The sequence below is a fragment of the Pseudorca crassidens genome, chromosome 1 (assembly GCF_039906515.1).
Source record: "Pseudorca crassidens isolate mPseCra1 chromosome 1, mPseCra1.hap1, whole genome shotgun sequence".
NCBI lineage: Eukaryota > Metazoa > Chordata > Mammalia > Artiodactyla > Delphinidae > Pseudorca > Pseudorca crassidens.
Window position 1 is genome coordinate 158,268,478 of NC_090296.1, and position 24,596 is coordinate 158,293,073.

Here is a 24,596-nt window from a genome sequence, read left to right on the forward strand (position 1 = left end):
CCCGAGTACCAGGGGACGAAAACTGAGACACATTTGAACACGTTTCCCGATCACACGGTGGATCATACTCTGGGTTCCACATGCATGTTTTAGCTGAAGGAAGAATCCCGTAAACCTGGAGAGTTGAGACCCATGGAATGAGTACCATGCAATATGACTTCAAAGGGTCTCCATTTGCTCACCGAACCTCACCAATCCTATCACTGCTGCATTTATGCCGCTGTACACACGCTTGATTCCCTTTCAGAGACATATAAATCCATAGGTTTTAAGATTCTTACTAGTCAGGTATATTTTTAGGCGTTTAATAGGGGGTGTAGAGTCCACTTCGTTGAGCAAGGAGTAGCTCTTGTCTATTACATATTTGGCTTATGGAATGGTATCTGTGCTAATTTCAATCTCTAGTTTTATGCAGAACCCCAACTCACCTTTCCCCTTAAGCAAGCATAAGTTGGTTTTCTACATTTGAGACCCTGTTCTGTTTTGTAATTCAGTTTCTGTGTAGCCAAGTGTACATTCCGTGTAGTAGTGATATCTTATGATGTTTCTTTTTCTGTGTGACTTATTTCACTTAGAATCATCGTACCTGAATCCACTCATTATGCTGCTACGGGCCTGATGACATAGATTTCATTGCTGAGTGATATTGCATTGTACGTAAGTACCACAAATTCTTTATCCATTTTTCGCTTTCTGTGATGTTGAACTTGTACCGTAAACGGGGTTCTTGTAAACAGAGCCGTCCCAAACTTTGGGGTGGCTGTGTGTTTTTGATTTTAATTTCCCTAAGCTATAGGACCATAAGTGGAAGTGCCCTAGGCTCTGTTGCTTTGTTTTTTAGATGTTTCAGGAAACACCATACACTTCTCCAGAGTGGCTGTTGGCAATTTACATCCCGCCCATCAGCATAACAAGGCTCCCAGTTTTCCATGGCCTGTCCTGCCTTTCTGGATTTTATACTTTTTTCAGATGACCATTTTGACCGGGGGGCAGTGAGACTTCATTGTAGTGCAGATTTCCTTTGCAAGCTTGCTTGGTTGGCCAGAAAGTGCGTATGCGTTTTTTCCTGAATATATTCAGGAAAAAACGCATACGCCCTTTTTGGCCAAGTGCATCATTGTGGACGTTCTGCCTCTTTTCCTATGCTTTACTTGCAATTCCAGTCTACCTCCTGAAATCGGTTTCCTGCAATTCTGCCCCGCTTTCAAGTCCTCTTGGCAGCCTTACTTCAATATATTTTTGGACGATAGCTGTCATTTATAACTCTGCAGGTTTGTGAATTACAGTGCCCCTGAGCTCCTTTCTTCAACTCGCTTTCCTTTGAGCTGGCCGCAGCACCGCAGCATTGCTTCAGGCCCTAGTGTGGTTCCGGCATGGCACGCTGAGCCTTTGGTTAATTCCTCTTCCTGGTGGGAAATGAGCGTTAAATTTGCCCGTACAAGCACTTCCAGCTAGTCTCTCATTGGTTCTCCCTATTCCAGTTCATTTTCCGCAGAAATGGCAAACTGGGCCAAACAGGAGGTTAAAGGCACTGACTCTCCAAGTGGGGAGAGTGTTAGTAAAGCGACTGGAATGTTGCACCCAAGTACCAGGGGACGAAAACTGAGACACATTTGAACACGTTTCCCGATCACACGGTGGATCATACTCTGGGTTCCACATGCATGTTTTAGCTGAAGGAAGAATCCCTTAAACCTGGAGAGTTGAGACCCGTGGAATGGGTACCATGCAATATGACCTCAAAGGGTCTGCATTTGCTCACCGAACCACACCAATCCTATCGCTGCGGCGTTTATGCCGCTGTACACACGCTTGATTCTCTTTTGGAGACATATAAATCCATAGGTTTTAAGATTCTTACTAGTCAGGTATATTCTTAGGCGTTTAATATGGGGTGTAGAGTCCACTTCGTTGAGCAAGGAGTAGCTCTTGTCTATTTCATATTTGGCTTATGGAACGGTATCTGTGCTAATTTCAATCTCTGGTTTTATGCAGCACCGCAACTGACCTTTCCCCTTAAGCAAGCATAAGTTGGTTTTCTACATTTGAGACCCTGTTCTGTTTTGTAATTCAGTTCCTGTGTAGCCAAGTTTACATTCCGTGTAGTAGTGATATCTTATGATGTTTCTTTTTCTCTGTGACTTATCTCACTTAGAATCATCGTACCTGAATCCACTCTTTATGCTGCTACGCGCCTGATGACATAGATTTCATTGCTGAGTGATATTGCATTGTACGTAAGTACCACAAATTCTTTATCCATTTTTCGTTTTCTGTGATATTGAACTTGTACCGTAAACGAGGTTATTGTAAACAGAGCCGTCCCAAACTTTGGGGTGGCTGTGTCTTTTTGATTTTAATTTCCCTAAGCTATAGGACCATAAGTGGAAGTGCCCTAGGCTCTGTTGCTTTGTTTTTTAGATGTTTCAGGAAACACCATACACTTCTCCAGAGTGGCTGTTGGCAATTTACATCCCGCCCATCAGCATAACAAGGCTCCCACGTCTCCATGGCCTGTCCTGCCTTTCTGGATTTTACACTTTTTTCAGATGGCCCTTTTGACCGGGGGGCAGTGAGACTTCATTGTAGTGCAGATTTCCTTTGCAAGCTTGCTTGGTTGGCCCAAAAGGGCGTATGCATTTTTTCCTGAATATATTCAGGAAAAAACGCATACGCCCTTTTTGGCCAGTGCATCATTGTGGACGTTCTGCTTCTTTTCCTATGCTTTAAAGGCAATTGCTATCTACCTCCTGAAGTCGGTTTCCTGCAATTCTGCCCCGCTTTCGAGTCCTCTTGGTGGCCTTACTTCAATATATTTTTGGACGATAGCTGTCATTTATAACTCTGCATGTTTGTGAATGACAGTGCCCCTGAGCTCCTTTCTTCAACTCGCTTTCTTGTGAGCTGGCCACAACACCCCAGGAATGCTTCAGGCCCTAGTGTGGTTCTGGAGTGGCACGCTGAGCCTTTGGTTAATTCCTCTTACTGGTGGGAAATGAGAGTTGAATTTGCCCGTCCAGACACCTCCAGCTAGTCTCTCATTGGTTCTCCCTATTCCTGTTCATCTTCCGCAGAAATTGCAAACTGGGCCAAACAGGAGGTTAAAGGCACTGACTCTCCAAGTGGGGAGAGTGTTAGTAAAGCGTCTGGAATGTTGCACCCGAGTACCAGGGGACGAAACCTGAGACACATTTGAACACGTTTCCCGATCACACGGTGGATCATACTCTGGGTTCCACATGCATGTTTTAGCTGAAGGAAGAATCCCTTAAACCTGGAGAGTTGAGACCCATGGAATGGGTACCATGCAATATGACTTCAAAGGTTCTGCATTGGCTCACCGAACCTCACCAATCCTATCACTGCTGCGCTTATGCCACTGTACACACGCTTGATTCTCTTTCAGAGACATATAAAATCATAGGTTTTAAGATTCTTACTAGTCAGGTATATTCTTAGACGTTTAATATGGGGTGTTTAGTCCTCTTCGTTGAGCAAGGAGTAGCTCTTGTCTATTACATATTTGGCTTATGGAACGGTATCTGTGCTAATTTCAATCTCTGGTTTTATGCAGCACCCCAACTCACCTTTCCCCTTAAGCAAGCATAAGTTGGTTTTCTACATTTGAGACCCTGTTCTGTTTTGTAATTCAGTTCCTGTGTAGACAAGTTTACATTCCGTGTATTAGTGATATCTTATGATGTTTCATTTTCTGTGTGACTTATCTCACTTAGAATCATCGTACCTGAATCCACTCATTATGCTGCTATGGGCCTGATGACATAGATTTCATTGCTGAGTGATATTGCATTGTACGTAAGTACCACAATTTCTTTATCCATTTTTTGCTTTCTGTGATATTGAACTTGTACCGTAAACGAGGTTCTTGTAAACAGAGCCATCCCAAACTTTGGGGTGGCTGTGTCTTTTTGATTTTTATTTCCCTAAGCTATAGGACCATAAGTGGAAGTGCCCTAGGCTCTGTTGCTTTGTTCTTTAGATGTTTCAGGAAACACCATACACCTCTCCAGAGTGGCTGTTGGCAATTTACATCCCACCCATCAGCATAACAAGGCTCCCAGTTCTCCATGGCCTGTCCTGCCTTTCTGGATTTTACACTTTTTTCAGATGGCCCTTTTGACCGAGGGGCAGTGAGACTTCATTGTGGTGCAGATTTCCTTTGCAAGCTTGCTTGGTTGGCCAAAAAGTGCGTATGCGTTTTTTCCTGAATATATTCAGGAAAAAACGCATACGCCCTTTTTTTCCAAGTGCATCATTATGTACATTCTGCCTCTTTTCGTATGCTTTACATGCAATTCCAGTCTGCCTCCTGAAATCGGTTTCCTGCAATTCTGCCCCGCTTTCAAGTCCTCTTGGCAGCCTTACTTCAATATATTTTTGGACGATAGCTGTTTTTATAACTCGGCAGGTTTGTGAATTACAGTGCCCCTGAGCTCCTTTCTTCAACTCGCTTTCTTGTGAGCTGGCCGCAACACCGCAGGATTGCTTCAGGCCCTAGTGTGGTTCCGGCATGGCACGCTGAGCCTTTGGTTAATTCCTCTTCCTGGTGGGAAATGAGAGTTAAATTTGCCCGTCCAGACACCTCCAGCTAGTCTCTCATTGGTTCTCCCTATTCCTGTTCATTTTCCGCAGAAATTGCAAACTGGGCCAAACAGGAGGTTAAAGGCCCTGACTCTCCAAGTGGGGAGAGTGTTAGTAAAGCGTCTGGAATGTTGCACCCGAGTACCAGGGGACGAAAACTGACACATTTGAACACGTTTCCCGATCACACGGTGGATCATACTCTGGGTTCCACATGCATGTTTTAGCTGAAGGAAGAATCCCTTAAACCTGGAGAGTTGAGACCCATGGAATGGGTACCATGCAATATGACTTCAAAGGGTCTGCATTTGCTCACCAAACCTCACCAATCCTATCACTGCTGCGTTTATGCCGCTGTACACATGCTTGATTCTCTTTCGGAGACATATAAATCCATAGGTTTTAAGATTCTTACTAGTCAGGTATATTCTTAGGCGTTTAATATGGGGTGTAGAGTCCACTTCGTTGAGCAAGGAGTAGCTCTTGTCTATTACATATTTGTCTTATGGAACGGTATCTGTGCTAATTTCAATCTCTGGTTTTATGCAGCACCCCAACTCACCTTTCCCCTTAAGCAAGCATAAGTTGGTTTTCTACATTTGAGACCCTGTTCTGTTTTGTAATTCAGTTCCAGGGTAGCCAAGTTTACATTCCCTGTAGTAGTGATATCTTATGATGTTTCTTTTTCTGTGTGACTTATGTCACTTAGAATCATCGTACCTGAATCCACTCATTATGCTGCTATGGGCCTGATGACATAGATTTCATTGCTGAGTGATATTGCATTGTACGTAAGTACCACAACTTCTTTATCCATTTTTCACTTTCTGTGATATTGAACTTGTACCGTAAACGAGGTTCTTGTAAACAGAGCCGTCCCAAACTTTGGGGTGGCTGTGTCTTTTTGATTTTAATTTCCCTATGCTATAAGACCATAAGTGGAAGTGCCCTAGGCTCTGTTGCTTTGCTTTTTAGATGTTTCAGGAAACACCATACACTTCTCCAGAGTGGCTGTTGGCAATTTACATCCCGCCCATCAGCATAACAAGGCTCCCAGTTCTCCATGGCCTGTCCTGCCTTTCTGGATTTTATACTTTTTTCAGATGGCCCTTTTGACCGAGGGGCAGTGAGACTTCATTGTAGTGCAGATTTCATTGGCAAGCTTGCTTGGTTGGCCAAAAAGGGCGTATGCGTTTTTTCCTGAATATATTCAGGAAAAAACGCATACGCCCTTTTTGGCCAAGTGCATCATTGTGGACGTTCTGCCTCTTTTCCTATGCTTTACATGCAATTCCAGTCTACCTCCTGAAATCGGTTTCCTGCAATTCTGCCCCGCTTTCAAGTCCTCTTGGCAGGGTTACTTCAATAAATTTTTGGACGATAGCTGTCATTTATAACACTGCAGATTTGTGAATTACAGTGCCCCTGAGCTCCTTTCTTCAACTCGCTTTCTTGTGAGCTGGCCGCAACACCGCAGCATTGCTTCAGGCCCTAGTGTGGTTCTCGCATTGCACGCTGAGCCTTTGGTTAATTCCTCTTCCTGGTGGGAAATGAGAGTTAAATTTGCCCGTACAGACACCTCCAGTTAGTCTCTCATTGGTTCTCCCTATTCCTGTTGATTTTCCGCAGAAATTGCAAACTGGGCCAAACAGGAGGTTAAAGGCACTGACTCTCCAAGTGGGGAGAGTGTTAGTAAAGCATCTGGAATGTTGCACCCGAGTACCAGGGGACGAAAACTGACACATTGAACACGTTTCCCGATCACACGGTGGATCATACTCTGGGTTCCACATGCATGTTTTAGCTGAAGGAAGAATCCCTTAAACCTGGAGAGTTGAGACCCATGGAATGGGTACCATGAAATATGACTTCAAAGGGTCTGCATTTGCTCACCGAACCTCACCAATCCTATCACTGCTGCGTTTATGCCGCTGTACACACGCTTGATTCTCTTTCGGAGACATATAAATCCATAGGTTTTAAGATTCTTACTAGTCAGGTATATTCTTAGGCGTTTAATATGGCGTGTTAAGTCCACTTCGTTGAGCAAGGAGTAGCTCTTGTCTATTACATATTTGGCTTATGGAACGGTATCTGTGCTAATTTCAATCTTTGGTTTTATGCAGCACCCCAACTCACCTTTCCTCTTAAGCAAGCATAAGTTGGTTTTCTACATTTGAGACCCTGTTCTGTTTTGTAATTCAGTTCCTGGGTAGCCAAGTTTACATTCCGTGTAGTCGTGATATCTTATGATGTTTCTTTTTCTGTGTGACTTATTTCACTTAGAATCATCGTACCTGAATCCACTCATTATGCTGCTACGGGACTGATGACATAGATTTCATTGCTGAGTGATATTGCATTGTACGTAAGTACCACAACTTCTTTATCCATTTTTCGCTTTCTGCGATATTGAACTTGTACCGTAAACGAGGTTATTGTAAACAGAGCCGTCCCAAACTTTGGGGTGGCTGTGTCTTTTTGATTTTAATTTCCCTAAGCTATAGGACCATAAGTGGAAGTGCCCTAGGCTCTGTTGCTTTGTTTTTTAGATGTTTCAGGAAACACCATACACTTCTCCAGAGTGGCTGTTGGCAATTTACATCCCGCCCATCAGCATAACAAGGCTCCCAGTTCTCCATGGCCTGTCCTGCCTTTCTGGATTTTACACTTTTTTCAGATGGCCCTTTTGACCGGGGGGCAGTGAGACTTCATTGTAGTGCAGATTTCCTTTGCAAGCTTGCTTGGTTGGCCAAAAAGGGCGTATGCGTTTTTTCCTGAATATATTCAGGAAAAAATGCATACGCCCTGTTTGGCCAAGTGCATCATTGTGGACGTTCTGCCTCTTTTCCTATGCTTTACATGCAATTCCAGTCTACCTCCTGAAATCGGTTTCCTGCAATTCTGCCCCGCTTTCAAGTCCTCTTGGCAGCCTTACTTCAATAGATTTTTGGACGATAGCTGTTTTTATAACTCTGCAGGTTTGTGAATTACAGTGCCCCTGAGCTCCTTTCTTCAACTCGCTTTCTTGTGAGCTGGCCGCAACACCGCAGCATTGCTTCAGGCCCTAGTGTGGTTCCGGCATGGCACGCTGAGCCTTTGGTTAATTCCTCTTCCTGGTGGGAAATGAGAGTTAAATTTGCCCGTCCAGACACCTCCAGCTAGTCTCTCATTGGTTCTCCCTATTCCTGTTCATTTTCGGCAGAAATTGCAAACTGGGCCAAACAGGAGGTTAAAGGCACTGACTCTCCAAGTGGGGAGAGTTTTAGTAAAGCATCTGGAATGTTGCACCCGAGTATCAGGGGACGAAAACTGACACATTGAACACGTTTCCCGATCACACGGTGGATCATACTCTGGGTTCCACATGCATGTTTTAGCTGAAGGAAGAATCCCTTAAACCTGGAGAGTTGAGACCCATGGAATGGGTACCATGAAATATGACTTCAAAGGGTCTGCATTTGCTCACCGAACCTCACCAATCCTATCACTGCTGCGTTTATGCCGCTGTACACACGCTTGATTCTCTTTCGGAGACATATAAATCCATAGGTTTTAAGATTCTTACTAGTCAGGTATATTCTTAGGCGTTTAATATGGGGTGTAGAGTCCACTTCGTTGAGCAAGGAGTAGCTCTTGTCTATTTCATATTTGGCTTATGGAACGGTATCTGTGCTAATTTCAATCTCTGGTTTTATGCAGCACCGCAACTGACCTTTCCCCTTAAGCAAGCATAAGTTGGTTTTCTACATTTGAGACCCTGTTCTGTTTTGTAATTCAGTTCCTGTGTAGCCAAGTTTACATTCCGTGTAGTAGTGATATCTTATGATGTTTCTTTTTCTCTGTGACTTATCTCACTTAGAATCATCGTACCTGAATCCACTCTTTATGCTGCTACGCGCCTGATGACATAGATTTCATTGCTGAGTGATATTGCATTGTACGTAAGTACCACAAATTCTTTATCCATTTTTCGTTTTCTGTGATATTGAACTTGTACCGTAAACGAGGTTATTGTAAACAGAGCCGTCCCAAACTTTGGGGTGGCTGTGTCTTTTTGATTTTAATTTCCCTAAGCTATAGGACCATAAGTGGAAGTGCCCTAGGCTCTGTTGCTTTGTTTTTTAGATGTTTCAGGAAACACCATACACTTCTCCAGAGTGGCTGTTGGCAATTTACATCCCGCCCATCAGCATAACAAGGCTCCCACGTCTCCATGGCCTGTCCTGCCTTTCTGGATTTTACACTTTTTTCAGATGGCCCTTTTGACCGGGGGGCAGTGAGACTTCATTGTAGTGCAGATTTCCTTTGCAAGCTTGCTTGGTTGGCCCAAAAGGGCGTATGCATTTTTTCCTGAATATATTCAGGAAAAAACGCATACGCCCTTTTTGGCCAGTGCATCATTGTGGACGTTCTGCTTCTTTTCCTATGCTTTAAAGGCAATTGCTATCTACCTCCTGAAGTCGGTTTCCTGCAATTCTGCCCCGCTTTCGAGTCCTCTTGGTGGCCTTACTTCAATATATTTTTGGACGATAGCTGTCATTTATAACTCTGCATGTTTGTGAATGACAGTGCCCCTGAGCTCCTTTCTTCAACTCGCTTTCTTGTGAGCTGGCCACAACACCCCAGGAATGCTTCAGGCCCTAGTGTGGTTCTGGAGTGGCACGCTGAGCCTTTGGTTAATTCCTCTTACTGGTGGGAAATGAGAGTTGAATTTGCCCGTCCAGACACCTCCAGCTAGTCTCTCATTGGTTCTCCCTATTCCTGTTCATCTTCCGCAGAAATTGCAAACTGGGCCAAACAGGAGGTTAAAGGCACTGACTCTCCAAGTGGGGAGAGTGTTAGTAAAGCGTCTGGAATGTTGCACCCGAGTACCAGGGGACGAAACCTGAGACACATTTGAACACGTTTCCCGATCACACGGTGGATCATACTCTGGGTTCCACATGCATGTTTTAGCTGAAGGAAGAATCCCTTAAACCTGGAGAGTTGAGACCCATGGAATGGGTACCATGCAATATGACTTCAAAGGTTCTGCATTGGCTCACCGAACCTCACCAATCCTATCACTGCTGCGCTTATGCCACTGTACACACGCTTGATTCTCTTTCAGAGACATATAAAATCATAGGTTTTAAGATTCTTACTAGTCAGGTATATTCTTAGACGTTTAATATGGGGTGTTTAGTCCTCTTCGTTGAGCAAGGAGTAGCTCTTGTCTATTACATATTTGGCTTATGGAACGGTATCTGTGCTAATTTCAATCTCTGGTTTTATGCAGCACCCCAACTCACCTTTCCCCTTAAGCAAGCATAAGTTGGTTTTCTACATTTGAGACCCTGTTCTGTTTTGTAATTCAGTTCCTGTGTAGACAAGTTTACATTCCGTGTATTAGTGATATCTTATGATGTTTCATTTTCTGTGTGACTTATCTCACTTAGAATCATCGTACCTGAATCCACTCATTATGCTGCTATGGGCCTGATGACATAGATTTCATTGCTGAGTGATATTGCATTGTACGTAAGTACCACAATTTCTTTATCCATTTTTTGCTTTCTGTGATATTGAACTTGTACCGTAAACGAGGTTCTTGTAAACAGAGCCATCCCAAACTTTGGGGTGGCTGTGTCTTTTTGATTTTTATTTCCCTAAGCTATAGGACCATAAGTGGAAGTGCCCTAGGCTCTGTTGCTTTGTTCTTTAGATGTTTCAGGAAACACCATACACCTCTCCAGAGTGGCTGTTGGCAATTTACATCCCACCCATCAGCATAACAAGGCTCCCAGTTCTCCATGGCCTGTCCTGCCTTTCTGGATTTTACACTTTTTTCAGATGGCCCTTTTGACCGAGGGGCAGTGAGACTTCATTGTGGTGCAGATTTCCTTTGCAAGCTTGCTTGGTTGGCCAAAAAGTGCGTATGCGTTTTTTCCTGAATATATTCAGGAAAAAACGCATACGCCCTTTTTTTCCAAGTGCATCATTATGTACATTCTGCCTCTTTTCGTATGCTTTACATGCAATTCCAGTCTGCCTCCTGAAATCGGTTTCCTGCAATTCTGCCCCGCTTTCAAGTCCTCTTGGCAGCCTTACTTCAATATATTTTTGGACGATAGCTGTTTTTATAACTCGGCAGGTTTGTGAATTACAGTGCCCCTGAGCTCCTTTCTTCAACTCGCTTTCTTGTGAGCTGGCCGCAACACCGCAGGATTGCTTCAGGCCCTAGTGTGGTTCCGGCATGGCACGCTGAGCCTTTGGTTAATTCCTCTTCCTGGTGGGAAATGAGAGTTAAATTTGCCCGTCCAGACACCTCCAGCTAGTCTCTCATTGGTTCTCCCTATTCCTGTTCATTTTCCGCAGAAATTGCAAACTGGGCCAAACAGGAGGTTAAAGGCCCTGACTCTCCAAGTGGGGAGAGTGTTAGTAAAGCGTCTGGAATGTTGCACCCGAGTACCAGGGGACGAAAACTGACACATTTGAACACGTTTCCCGATCACACGGTGGATCATACTCTGGGTTCCACATGCATGTTTTAGCTGAAGGAAGAATCCCTTAAACCTGGAGAGTTGAGACCCATGGAATGGGTACCATGCAATATGACTTCAAAGGGTCTGCATTTGCTCACCAAACCTCACCAATCCTATCACTGCTGCGTTTATGCCGCTGTACACATGCTTGATTCTCTTTCGGAGACATATAAATCCATAGGTTTTAAGATTCTTACTAGTCAGGTATATTCTTAGGCGTTTAATATGGGGTGTAGAGTCCACTTCGTTGAGCAAGGAGTAGCTCTTGTCTATTACATATTTGTCTTATGGAACGGTATCTGTGCTAATTTCAATCTCTGGTTTTATGCAGCACCCCAACTCACCTTTCCCCTTAAGCAAGCATAAGTTGGTTTTCTACATTTGAGACCCTGTTCTGTTTTGTAATTCAGTTCCAGGGTAGCCAAGTTTACATTCCCTGTAGTAGTGATATCTTATGATGTTTCTTTTTCTGTGTGACTTATGTCACTTAGAATCATCGTACCTGAATCCACTCATTATGCTGCTATGGGCCTGATGACATAGATTTCATTGCTGAGTGATATTGCATTGTACGTAAGTACCACAACTTCTTTATCCATTTTTCACTTTCTGTGATATTGAACTTGTACCGTAAACGAGGTTCTTGTAAACAGAGCCGTCCCAAACTTTGGGGTGGCTGTGTCTTTTTGATTTTAATTTCCCTATGCTATAAGACCATAAGTGGAAGTGCCCTAGGCTCTGTTGCTTTGCTTTTTAGATGTTTCAGGAAACACCATACACTTCTCCAGAGTGGCTGTTGGCAATTTACATCCCGCCCATCAGCATAACAAGGCTCCCAGTTCTCCATGGCCTGTCCTGCCTTTCTGGATTTTATACTTTTTTCAGATGGCCCTTTTGACCGAGGGGCAGTGAGACTTCATTGTAGTGCAGATTTCATTGGCAAGCTTGCTTGGTTGGCCAAAAAGGGCGTATGCGTTTTTTCCTGAATATATTCAGGAAAAAACGCATACGCCCTTTTTGGCCAAGTGCATCATTGTGGACGTTCTGCCTCTTTTCCTATGCTTTACATGCAATTCCAGTCTACCTCCTGAAATCGGTTTCCTGCAATTCTGCCCCGCTTTCAAGTCCTCTTGGCAGGGTTACTTCAATAAATTTTTGGACGATAGCTGTCATTTATAACACTGCAGATTTGTGAATTACAGTGCCCCTGAGCTCCTTTCTTCAACTCGCTTTCTTGTGAGCTGGCCGCAACACCGCAGCATTGCTTCAGGCCCTAGTGTGGTTCTCGCATTGCACGCTGAGCCTTTGGTTAATTCCTCTTCCTGGTGGGAAATGAGAGTTAAATTTGCCCGTACAGACACCTCCAGTTAGTCTCTCATTGGTTCTCCCTATTCCTGTTGATTTTCCGCAGAAATTGCAAACTGGGCCAAACAGGAGGTTAAAGGCACTGACTCTCCAAGTGGGGAGAGTGTTAGTAAAGCATCTGGAATGTTGCACCCGAGTACCAGGGGACGAAAACTGACACATTGAACACGTTTCCCGATCACACGGTGGATCATACTCTGGGTTCCACATGCATGTTTTAGCTGAAGGAAGAATCCCTTAAACCTGGAGAGTTGAGACCCATGGAATGGGTACCATGAAATATGACTTCAAAGGGTCTGCATTTGCTCACCGAACCTCACCAATCCTATCACTGCTGCGTTTATGCCGCTGTACACACGCTTGATTCTCTTTCGGAGACATATAAATCCATAGGTTTTAAGATTCTTACTAGTCAGGTATATTCTTAGGCGTTTAATATGGCGTGTTAAGTCCACTTCGTTGAGCAAGGAGTAGCTCTTGTCTATTACATATTTGGCTTATGGAACGGTATCTGTGCTAATTTCAATCTTTGGTTTTATGCAGCACCCCAACTCACCTTTCCTCTTAAGCAAGCATAAGTTGGTTTTCTACATTTGAGACCCTGTTCTGTTTTGTAATTCAGTTCCTGGGTAGCCAAGTTTACATTCCGTGTAGTCGTGATATCTTATGATGTTTCTTTTTCTGTGTGACTTATTTCACTTAGAATCATCGTACCTGAATCCACTCATTATGCTGCTACGGGACTGATGACATAGATTTCATTGCTGAGTGATATTGCATTGTACGTAAGTACCACAACTTCTTTATCCATTTTTCGCTTTCTGCGATATTGAACTTGTACCGTAAACGAGGTTATTGTAAACAGAGCCGTCCCAAACTTTGGGGTGGCTGTGTCTTTTTGATTTTAATTTCCCTAAGCTATAGGACCATAAGTGGAAGTGCCCTAGGCTCTGTTGCTTTGTTTTTTAGATGTTTCAGGAAACACCATACACTTCTCCAGAGTGGCTGTTGGCAATTTACATCCCGCCCATCAGCATAACAAGGCTCCCAGTTCTCCATGGCCTGTCCTGCCTTTCTGGATTTTACACTTTTTTCAGATGGCCCTTTTGACCGGGGGGCAGTGAGACTTCATTGTAGTGCAGATTTCCTTTGCAAGCTTGCTTGGTTGGCCAAAAAGGGCGTATGCGTTTTTTCCTGAATATATTCAGGAAAAAATGCATACGCCCTGTTTGGCCAAGTGCATCATTGTGGACGTTCTGCCTCTTTTCCTATGCTTTACATGCAATTCCAGTCTACCTCCTGAAATCGGTTTCCTGCAATTCTGCCCCGCTTTCAAGTCCTCTTGGCAGCCTTACTTCAATAGATTTTTGGACGATAGCTGTTTTTATAACTCTGCAGGTTTGTGAATTACAGTGCCCCTGAGCTCCTTTCTTCAACTCGCTTTCTTGTGAGCTGGCCGCAACACCGCAGCATTGCTTCAGGCCCTAGTGTGGTTCCGGCATGGCACGCTGAGCCTTTGGTTAATTCCTCTTCCTGGTGGGAAATGAGAGTTAAATTTGCCCGTCCAGACACCTCCAGCTAGTCTCTCATTGGTTCTCCCTATTCCTGTTCATTTTCGGCAGAAATTGCAAACTGGGCCAAACAGGAGGTTAAAGGCACTGACTCTCCAAGTGGGGAGAGTTTTAGTAAAGCATCTGGAATGTTGCACCCGAGTATCAGGGGACGAAAACTGACACATTGAACACGTTTCCCGATCACACGGTGGATCATACTCTGGGTTCCACATGCATGTTTTAGCTGAAGGAAGAATCCCTTAAACCTGGAGAGTTGAGACCCATGGAATGGGTACCATGAAATATGACTTCAAAGGGTCTGCATTTGCTCACCGAACCTCACCAATCCTATCACTGCTGCGTTTATGCCGCTGTACACACGCTTGATTCTCTTTCGGAGACATATAAATCCATAGGTTTTAAGATTCTTACTAGTCAGGTATATTCTTAGGCGTTTAATATGGGGTGTTGTGTCCTCTTCGTTGAGCAAGGAGTAGCTCTTGTCTATTACATATTTGGCTTATGGAACGGTATCTGTGCTAATTTCAATCTTTGGTTTTATGCAGCACCCCAACTCACCTTTCCTCTTAAGCAAGCATAAGTTGGTTTTCTACATTTGAGACCCTGTTCTGTTTTGTAATTCAGTTCCTGTGTAGCCAAGTTTACATTCCGTGTAGTAGTGATATCTTATGATGTTTCTTTTTCTGTGTGACTTATTTCACTTAGAATCATCGTACCTGAATCCACTCATTATGCTGCTACGGGACTGATGACATAGATTTCATTGCTGAGTGATATTGCATTGTACGTAAGTACCACAACTTCTTTATCCATTTTTCGCTTTCTGCGATATTGAACTTGTACCGTAAACGAGGTTCTTGTAAACAGAGCCGTCCCAAACTTTGGGGTGGCTGTGTCTTTTTGATTTTAATTTCCCTAAGCTATAGGACCATAAGTGGAAGTGCCCTAGGCTCTGTTGCTTTGTTTTTTAGATGTTTCAGGAAACACCATACACTTCTCCAGAGTGGCTGTTGGCAATTTACATCCCGCCCATCAGCATAACAAGGCTCCCAGTTCTCCATGGCCTGTCCTGCCTTTCTGGATTTTACACTTTTTTCAGATGGCCCTTTTGACCGGGGGGCAGTGAGACTTCATTGTAGTGCAGATTTCCTTTGCAAGCTTGCTTGGTTGGCCAAAAAGGGCGTATGCGTTTTTTCCTGAATATATTCAGGAAAAAATGCATACGCCCTTTTTGGCCAAGTGCATCATTGTGGACGTTCTGCCTCTTTTCCTATGCTTTACATGCAATTCCAGTCTACCTCCTGAAATCGGTTTCCTGCAATTCTGCCCCGCTTTCAAGTCCTCTTGGCAGCCTTACTTCAATAGATTTTTGGACGATAGCTGTCATTTATAACTCTGCAGGTTTGTGAATTACAGTGCCCCTGAGCTCCTTTCTTCAACTCGCTTTCTTGTGAGCTGGCCGCAACACCGCAGCATTGCTTCAGGCGCTAGTGTGGTTCCGGCATGGCACGCTGAGCCTTTGGTTAATTCCTCTTCCTGGTGGGAAATGAGAGTTAAATTTGCCCGTCCAGACACCTCCAGCTAGTCTCTCATTGGTTCTCCCTATTCCTGTTCATTTTCCGCAGAAATTGCAAACTGGGCCAAACAGGAGGTTAAAGGCACTGACTCTCGATGTGGGGGAGTGTTAGTAAAGCGTCTGGAATGTTGCACCCGAGTACCAGAGCACGAAAACTGACACATTTGAACACATTTCCCGATCACACGGTGGATCATACTCTGGGTTCCACATGCATGTTTTAGCTGAAGGAAGAATCCCTTAAACCTGGAGAGTTGAGACCCATGGAATGGGTACCATGAAATATGACTTCAAAGGGTCTGCATTTGCTCACCGAACCTCACCAATCCTATCACTGCTGCATTTATGCCGCTGTACACACACTTGATTCTCTTTCGGAGACATATAAATCCATAGGTTTTAAGATTCTTACTAGTCAGGTATATTCTTAGGCGTTTAATATGGGGTGTTGAGTCCACTTCGTTGAGCAAGGAGTAGGTCCTGTTTATTACATATTTGGCTTATGGAACGGTATCTGTGCTAATTTCAATCTCTGGTTTTATGCAGCACCCCAACTCACCTTTCCTCTTAAGCAAGCATAAGTTGGTTTTCTACATTTGAGACCCTGTTCTGTTTTGTAATTCAGTTCCTGTGTAGCCAAGTTTACATTCCGTGTAGTCGTGATATCTTATGATGTTTCTTTTTCTGTGTGACTTATTTCACTTAGAATCATCGTACCTGAATCCACTCATTATGCTGCTATGGGCCTGATGACATAGATTTCATTGCTGAGTGATATTGCATTGTACGTAAGTACCACAAATTCTTTATCCATTTTTCGCTTTCTGTGATATTGAACTTGTACCGTAAACGAGGTTCTTGTAAACAGAGCCGTCCCAAACTTTGGGGTGGCTGTGTCTTTTTGATTTTAATTTCCCTAAGCTATAGGACCATAAGTGGAAGTGCCCTAGGCTCTGTTGCTTTGTTTTTTAGATGTTTCAGGAAACACCATACACTTCTCCAGAGTGGCTGTTGGCAATTTACATCCCGCCCATCAGCATAACAAGGCTCCCAGTTCTCCATGGCCTTTCCTGCCTTTCTGGATTTTACACTTTTTGCAGATGGCCCTTTTGACCCGGGGGGCAGTGAGATTTCATTGTAGTGCAGATTTCCTTTGCAAGCTTGCTTGGTTGGCCAAAAAGGGCGTATGCGTTTTTTCCTGAATATATTCAGGAAAAAACGCATACGCCCTTTTTGGCCAAGTGCATCATTGTGGACGTTCTGCCTCTTTTCCTATGCTTTACATGCAATTCCAGTCTACCTCCTGAAATCGGTTTCCTGCAATTCTGCCCCGCTTTCAAATCCTCTTGGCAGCCCTACTTCAATATATTTTTGGATGATAGCTGTCATTTATAACTCTGCAGGTTTGTGAATTACAGTGCCACTGAGCTTCTTTCTTCAACTCGCTTTCTTGTGAGCTGGCCGCAACGCCGCAGCATTGCTTCAGGACCTAGTGTGGTTCCGGCATGGCACGCTGAGCCTTTGGTTAATTCCTCTTCCTGGTGGGAAATGAGAGTTAAATTTGCCCGTCCAGACACCTCCAGCTAGTCTCTCATTGGTTCTCCCTATTCCTGTTCATTTTACGCAGAAATTGCAAACTGGGCTAAACAGGAGCTTAAAGGCACTGACTCTCCAAGTGGGGAGAGTGTTAGTAAAGCGTCTGGAATGTTGCACCCGAGTACCAGGGGACGAAAACTGACACATTTGAACACGTTTCCCGATCACACGGTGGATCATACTCTGGGTTCCACATGCATGTTTTAGCTGAAGGAAGAATCCCTTAAACCTGGAGAGTTGAGACCCATGGAATGGGTACCATGCAATATGACTTCAAAGGGTCTGCATTTGCTCACCGAACCTCACCCATCCTATCACTGCTGCGTTTACGCCGCTGTACACACGCTTGATTCTGTTTCGGAGACATATAAATCCATAGGTTTTAAGATTCTTACTAGTCAGGTATATTCTTAGGCGTTTAATATGGAGTGTTGAGTCCACTTCGTTGAGCAAGGAGTAGCTCTTGTCTATTACATATTTGGCTTATGGAACGGTATCTGTGCTAATTTCAATCTCTGGTTTTATGCAGCACCCCAACTCACCTTTCCCCTTAAGCAAGCATAAGTTGATTTTCTACATTTGAGACCCTGTTCTGTTTTGTAATTCAGTTCCTGTGTAGCCAAGTTTACATTCCGTGTAGTAGTGATATCTTATGATGTTTCTTTTTCTGTGTGTCTTATTTCACTTAGAATCATTATACCTGAATCCACTCATTATGCTGCTATGGGCCTGATGGCATAGATTTCATTGCTGAGTGATATTGCATTGTATGTAAGTACCACAACTTCTTTATCCATTTTTCGCTTTCTGTGATATTGAACTTGTACCGTAAACGAGGTTCTTGTAAGCAGAGCCGTCCCAAACTTTGGGGTGGCTGTGTCTTTTTGATTTTAATTTCCCTAAGCTATAGGACCATAAGTGGAAGTGCCCTAGGCTCTGTTGCTTTGTTTTTTAGATGTTTCAGGAAACACCATACACTTCTCCAGAGTGGCTGTTGGCAATTTACATCCCGCCCATCAGCATAACAAGGCTCCCAGTTCCTCCATGGCCTGTGGTGCCTTTCTGGATTTTACACTTTTTTCAGATGGCCCTTTTGACCAGGGGCCAGTGAGACTTCATTGTAGTGCAGATTTCCTTTGCAAGCTTGCTTGGTTGGCCAAAAAGGGCGTATGCGTTTTTTCCTGAATATATTCAGGAAAAAACGCATACGCCCTTTTTGGCCAAGTGCATCATTGTGGACGTTCTGCCTCTTTTCCTATGCTTTACATGCAATTCCAGTCTACCTCCTGAAATCGGTTTCCTGCAATTCTGCCCCGCTTTCAAGTCCTCTTGGCAGCCTTACTTCAATATATTTTTGGACGATAATTGTCATTTATAACTCTGCAGGTTTGTGAATTACAGTGCCCCTGAGCTCCTTTCTTCAACTCGTTTTCTTGTGAGCTGGCCGCAACACCACAGGATTGCTTCAGGCCCTAGTGTGGTTCCGACATGGCACGCTGAGCCTTTGGTTAATTCCTCTTCCTGGTGGGAAATGAGAGTTAAATTTGCCCGTCCAGACACCTCCAGCTAGTCTCTCATTGGTTCTCCCTATTCCTGTTCATTTTCCGCAAAAATTGCAAACTGGGCCAAACAGGAGGTTAAAGGCACTGACTCTCCAAGCGGGGAGAGTGTTAGTAAAGCGTCTGGAATGTTGCACCCGAGTACCAGGGGACGAAACCTGAGACACATTTGAACACGTTTCCCGATCACACGGTGGATCATACTCTGGGTTCCACATGCATGTTTTAGCTGAAGGAAGAATCCCTTAAACCTGGAGAGTTGAGACCCGTGGAATGGGTACCATGCAATATGACTTCAAAAGGTCTGCATTTGCTCAGCGAACCTCACCAATCCTATCACTGCTTCGTTTATGCCGCTGTACACACGCTTGATTCTCTTTCAGAGACATAGAAATCCATAGGTTTTAAGATTCTTACTTGTCAGGTATAATCTTAGCCGTTTAATATGGGTTGTAGAGTCCACTTCATTGAGCAAGGAGTAGCTCTTGTCTGTTACATATTTGGCTTATGGAATGGTATCTGTGCTAATTTCAATCTCTGGTTTTATGCAGCACCCCAAGTCTCCTTTCCCCTTAAGCAAGCATAAGTTGGTTTTCTACATTTGAGACCCTGTTCTGTTTTGTAATTCTATTCATGTGTAGCCAAGTTTACATTCCGTGTAGTCGTGATATCTTATGATGTTTCTTTTTCTGTGTGACTTATTTCACTTAGAATCATCGTACCTGAATCCACTCATTATGCTGCTATGGGCCTGATGATATAGATTTCATTGCTGAGTGATATTGCATTGTACGTAAGTACCACAAATTCTTTATCCATTTTTCCCTTTCTGTGATATTGAACTTGTACCGTAAACGAGGTTCTTGTAAACAGAGCCGTCCCAAAATTTGGGGTGGCTGTGTCTTTTTGATTTTAATTTCCCTAAGCTATAGGACCATAAGTGGAAGTGCCCTAGGCTCTGTTGCTTTGTTTTTTAGATGTTTCAGGAAACACCATACACTTCTCCAGAGTGGCTGTTGGCAATTTACATCCCGCCCATCAGCATAACAAGGCTCCCAGTTCTCCATGGCCTTTCCTGCCTTTCTGGATTTTACACTTTTTTCAGATGGCCCTTTTGCCCGGGGGGGCAGTGAGATTTCATTGTAGTGCAGATTTCCTTTGCAAGCTTGCTTGGTTGGCCAAAAAGGGCGTATGCGTTTTTTCCTGAATATATTCAGGAAAAAACGCATACGCCCTTTTTGGCCAAGTGCATCATTGTGGACGTTCTGCCTCTTTTCCTATGCTTTACATGCAATTCCGGTCTACCTCCTGAAATCGGTTTCCTGCAATTCTGCCCCGCTTTCAAGTCCTCTTGGCAGCCTTACTTCAATATATTTTTGGATGATAGCTGTCATTTATAACTCTGCAGGTTTGTGAATTACAGTGCCCCTGAGCTTCTTTCTTCAACTCGCTTTCTTGTGAGCTGGCCGCAACGCCGCAGCATTGCTTCAGGACCTAGTGTGGTTCCGGCGTGGCACGCTGAGCCTTTGGTTAATTCCTCTTCCTGGTGGGAAATGAGAGTTAAATTTGCCCGTCCAGACACCTCCAGTTAGTCTCTCATTGGTTCTCCCTATTCCTGTTGATTTTCCGCAGAAATTGCAAACTGGGCCAAACAGGAGGTTAAAGGCACTGACTCTCCAAGTGGGGAGAGTGTTAGTAAAGCATCTGGAATGTTGCACCCGAGTACCAGGGGACGAAAACTGACACATTGAACACGTTTCCCGATCACACGGTGGATCATACTCTGGGTTCCACATGCATGTTTTAGCTGAAGGAAGAATCCCTTAAACCTGGAGAGTTGAGACCCATGGAATGGGTACCATGAAATATGACTTCAAAGGGTCTGCATTTGCTCACCGAACCTCACCAATCCTATCACTGCTGCGTTTATGCCGCTGTACACACGCTTGATTCTCATTCGGAGACATATAAATCCATAGGTTTTAAGATTCTTACTAGTCAGGTATATTCTTAGGCGTTTAATATGGCGTGTTAAGTCCACTTCGTTGAGCAAGGAGTAGCTCCTGTTTATTACATATTTGGCTTATGGAACGGTATCTGTGCTAATTTCAATCTTTGGTTTTATGCAGCACCCCAACTCACCTTTCCTCTTAAGCAAGCATAAGTTGGTTTTCTACATTTGAGACCCTGTTCTGTTTTGTAATTCAGTTCCTGTGTAGCCAAGTTTACATTCCGTGTAGTAGTGATATCTTATGATGTTTCTTTTTCTGTGTGACTTATTTCACTTAGAATCATCGTACCTGAATCCACTCATTATGCTGCTACGGGACTGATGACATAGATTTCATTGCTGAGTGATATTGCATTGTACGTAAGTACCACAACTTCTTTATCCATTTTTCGCTTTCTGCGATATTGAACTTGTACCGTAAACGAGGTTCTTGTAAACAGAGCCGTCCCAAACTTTGGGGTGGCTGTGTCTTTTTGATTTTAATTTCCCTAAGCTATAGGACCATAAGTGGAAGTGCCCTAGGCTCTGTTGCTTTGTTTTTTAGATGTTTCAGGAAACACCATACACTTCTCCAGAGTGGCTGTTGGCAATTTACATCCTGCCCATCAGCATAACAAGGCTCCCAGTTCTCCATGGCCTGTCCTGCCTTTCTGGATTTTACACTTTTTTCAGATGGCCCTTTTGACCGGGGGGCAGTGAGACTTCATTGTAGTGCAGATTTCCTTTGCAAGCTTGCTTGGTTGGCCAAAAAGGGCGTTTGCGTTTTTTCCTGAATATATTCAGGAAAAAACGCATACGCCCTTTTTGGCCAAGTGCATCATTGTGGACGTTCTGCCTCTTTTCCTATGCTTTACATGCAATTCCAGTCTACCTCCTGAAATCGGTTTCCTGCAATTCTGCCCCGCTTTCAAATCCTCTTGGCAGCCCTACTTCAATATATTTTTGGATGATAGCTGTCATTTATAACTCTGCAGGTTTGTGAATTACAGTGCCACTGAGCTTCTTTCTTCAACTCGCTTTCTTGTGAGCTGGCCGCAACGCCGCAGCATTGCTTCAGGACCTAGTGTGGTTCCGGCATGGCACGCTGAGCCTTTGGTTAATTCCTCTTCCTGGTGGGAAATGAGAGTTAAATTTGCCCGTCCAGACACCTCCAGCTAGTCTCTCATTGGTTCTCCCTATTCCTGTTCATTTTACGCAGAAATTGCAAACTGGGCTAAACAGGAGCTTAAAGGCACTGACTCTCCAAGTGGGGAGAGTGTTAGTAAAGCGTCTGGAATGTTGCACCCGAGTACCAGGGGACGAAAACTGACACATTTGAACACGTTTCCCGATCACACGGTGGATCATACTCTGGGTTCCACATGCATGTTTTAGCTGAAGGAAGAATCCCTTAAACCTGGAGAGTTGAGACCCATGGAATGGGTACCATGCAATATGACTTCAAAGGGTCTGCATTTGCTCACCGAACCTCACCCATCCTATCACTGCTGCGTTTACGCCGCTGTACACACGCTTGATTCTGTTTCGGAGACATATAAATCCATAGGTTTTAAGATTCTTACTAGTCAGGTATATTCTTAGGCGTTTAATATGGAGTGTTGAGTCCACTTCGTTGAGCAAGGAGTAGCTCTTGTCTATTACATATTTGGCTTATGGAACGGTATCTGTGCTAATTTCAATCTCTGGTTTTATGCAGCACCCCAACTCACCTTTCCCCTTAAGCAAGCATAAGTTGATTTTCTACATTTGAGACCCTGTTCTGTTTTGTAATTCAGTTCCTGTGTAGCCAAGTGTACATTCCGTGTAGTAGTGATATCTTATGATGTTTCTTTTTCTGTGTGTCTTATTTCACTTAGAATCATCATACCTGAATCCACTCATTATGCTGCTATGGGCCTGATGGCATAGATTTCATTGCTGAGTGATATTGCATTGTATGTAAGTACCACAACTTCTTTATCCATTTTTCACTTTCTGTGATATTGAACTTGTACCGTAAACGAGGTTCTTGTAAGCAGAGCCGTCCCAAACTTTGGGGTGGCTGTGTCTTTTTGATTTTAATTTCCCTAAGCTATAGGACCATAAGTGGAAGTGCCCTAGGCTCTGTTGCTTTGTTTTTTAGATGTTTCAGGAAACACCATACACTTCTCCAGAGTGGCTGTGGGCAATTTACATCCTGCCCATCAGCATAACAAGGCTCCCAGTTCTCCATGGCCTGGCCTGCCTTTCTGGATTTTACACTTTTTTCAGATGGCCCTTTTGACCGTGGGGCACTGAGACTTCATTGTAGTGCAGATTTCCTTTGCAAGCTTTCTTGGTTGGCCAAAAAGGGCGTATGCGTTTTTTCCTGAATATATTCAGGAAAAAATGCATACGCCCTTTTTGGCCAAGTGCATCATTGTGGACGTTCTGTCTCTTTTCCTATGCTTTACATGCAATTCCAGTCTACCTCCTGAAATCGGTTTCCTGCAATTCTGCCCCGCTTTCAAGTCCTCTTGGCAGCCTTACTTCAATATATTTTTGGATGATAGCTGTCATTTATAACTCTGCAGGTTTGTGAATAACAGAGCCCCTGAGCTCCTTTCTTCAACTCGCTTTCTTGTGAGCTGGCCGCAACACCGCAGCATTGCTTCAGGCCCTAGTGTGGTTCTGGCATGGCACGCTGAGCCTTTGGTTAATTCCTCTTCCTGGTGGGAAATGAGAGTTAAATTTGCCCGTCCAGACACCTCCAGCTAGTCTCTCATTGGTTCTCCCTATTCCTGTTCATTTTCCGCAAAAATTGCAAACTGGGCCAAACAGGAGGTTAAAGGCACTGACTCTCCAAGCGGGGAGAGTGTTAGTAAAGCGTCTGGAATGTTGCACCCGAGTACCAGGGGACGAAACCTGAGACACATTTGAACACGTTTCCCGATCACACGGTGGATCATACTCTGGGTTCCACATGCATGTTTTAGCTGAAGGAAGAATCCCTTAAACCTGGAGAGTTGAGACCCGTGGAATGGGTACCATGCAATATGAGTTCAAAAGGTCTGCATTTGCTCAGCGAACCTCACCAATCCTATCACTGCTTCGTTTATGCCGCTGTACACACGCTTGATTCTCTTTCAAAGACATAGAAATCCATAGGTTTTAAGATTCTTACTTGTCAGGTATAATCTTAGCCGTTTAATATGGGTTGTAGAGTCCACTTCGTTGAGCAAGGAGTAGCTCTTGTCTGTTACATATTTGGCTTATGGAACGGTATCTGTGCTAATTTCAATCTCTGGTTTTATGCAGCACCCCTACTCTCCTTTCCCCGTAAGCAAGCATAAGTTGGTTTTCTACATTTGAGACCCTGTTCTGTTTTGTAATTCTATTCATGTGTAGCCAAGTTTACATTCCGTGTAGTCATGATATCTTATGATGTTTCTTTTTCTGTGTGACTTATTTCACTTAGAATCATCGTACCTGAATCCACTCATTATGCTGCTATGGGCCTGATGACATAGATTTCATTGCTGAGTGATATTGCATTGTACGTAAGTACCACAAATTCTTTATCCATTTTTCCCTTTCTGTGATATTGAACTTGTACCGTAAACGAGGTTCTTGTAAACAGAGCCGTCCCAAAATTTGGGGTGGCTGTGTCTTTTTGATTTTAATTTCCCTAAGCTATAGGACCATAAGTGGAAGTGCCCTAGGCTCTGTTGCTTTGTTTTTTAGATGTTTCAGGAAACACCATACACTTCTCCAGAGTGGCTGTTGGCAATTTACATCCCGCCCATCAGCATAACAAGGCTCCCAGTT

General features: G+C 43.9%; 1 long non-coding RNA gene across 7 annotated transcripts in view; it reads left to right on the top strand.

The window, feature by feature from the left end:
* The window catches only part of LOC137203500 (uncharacterized), an 838,571-nt gene that overhangs the window by 537,851 nt on the left and 276,124 nt on the right, over positions 1-24,596 (top strand). For 2 of the 7 annotated variants that reach the window (XR_010933165.1, XR_010933234.1), the window contains one exon: positions 17,930-18,016. The exons of the other annotated variants lie outside the window; for them this stretch is intronic. This is a non-coding gene — a long non-coding RNA (uncharacterized lncRNA). Of the gene's footprint in view, positions 1-17,929; positions 18,017-24,596 lie in introns of those variants that run through there. 7 annotated transcript variants of the gene reach the window in all.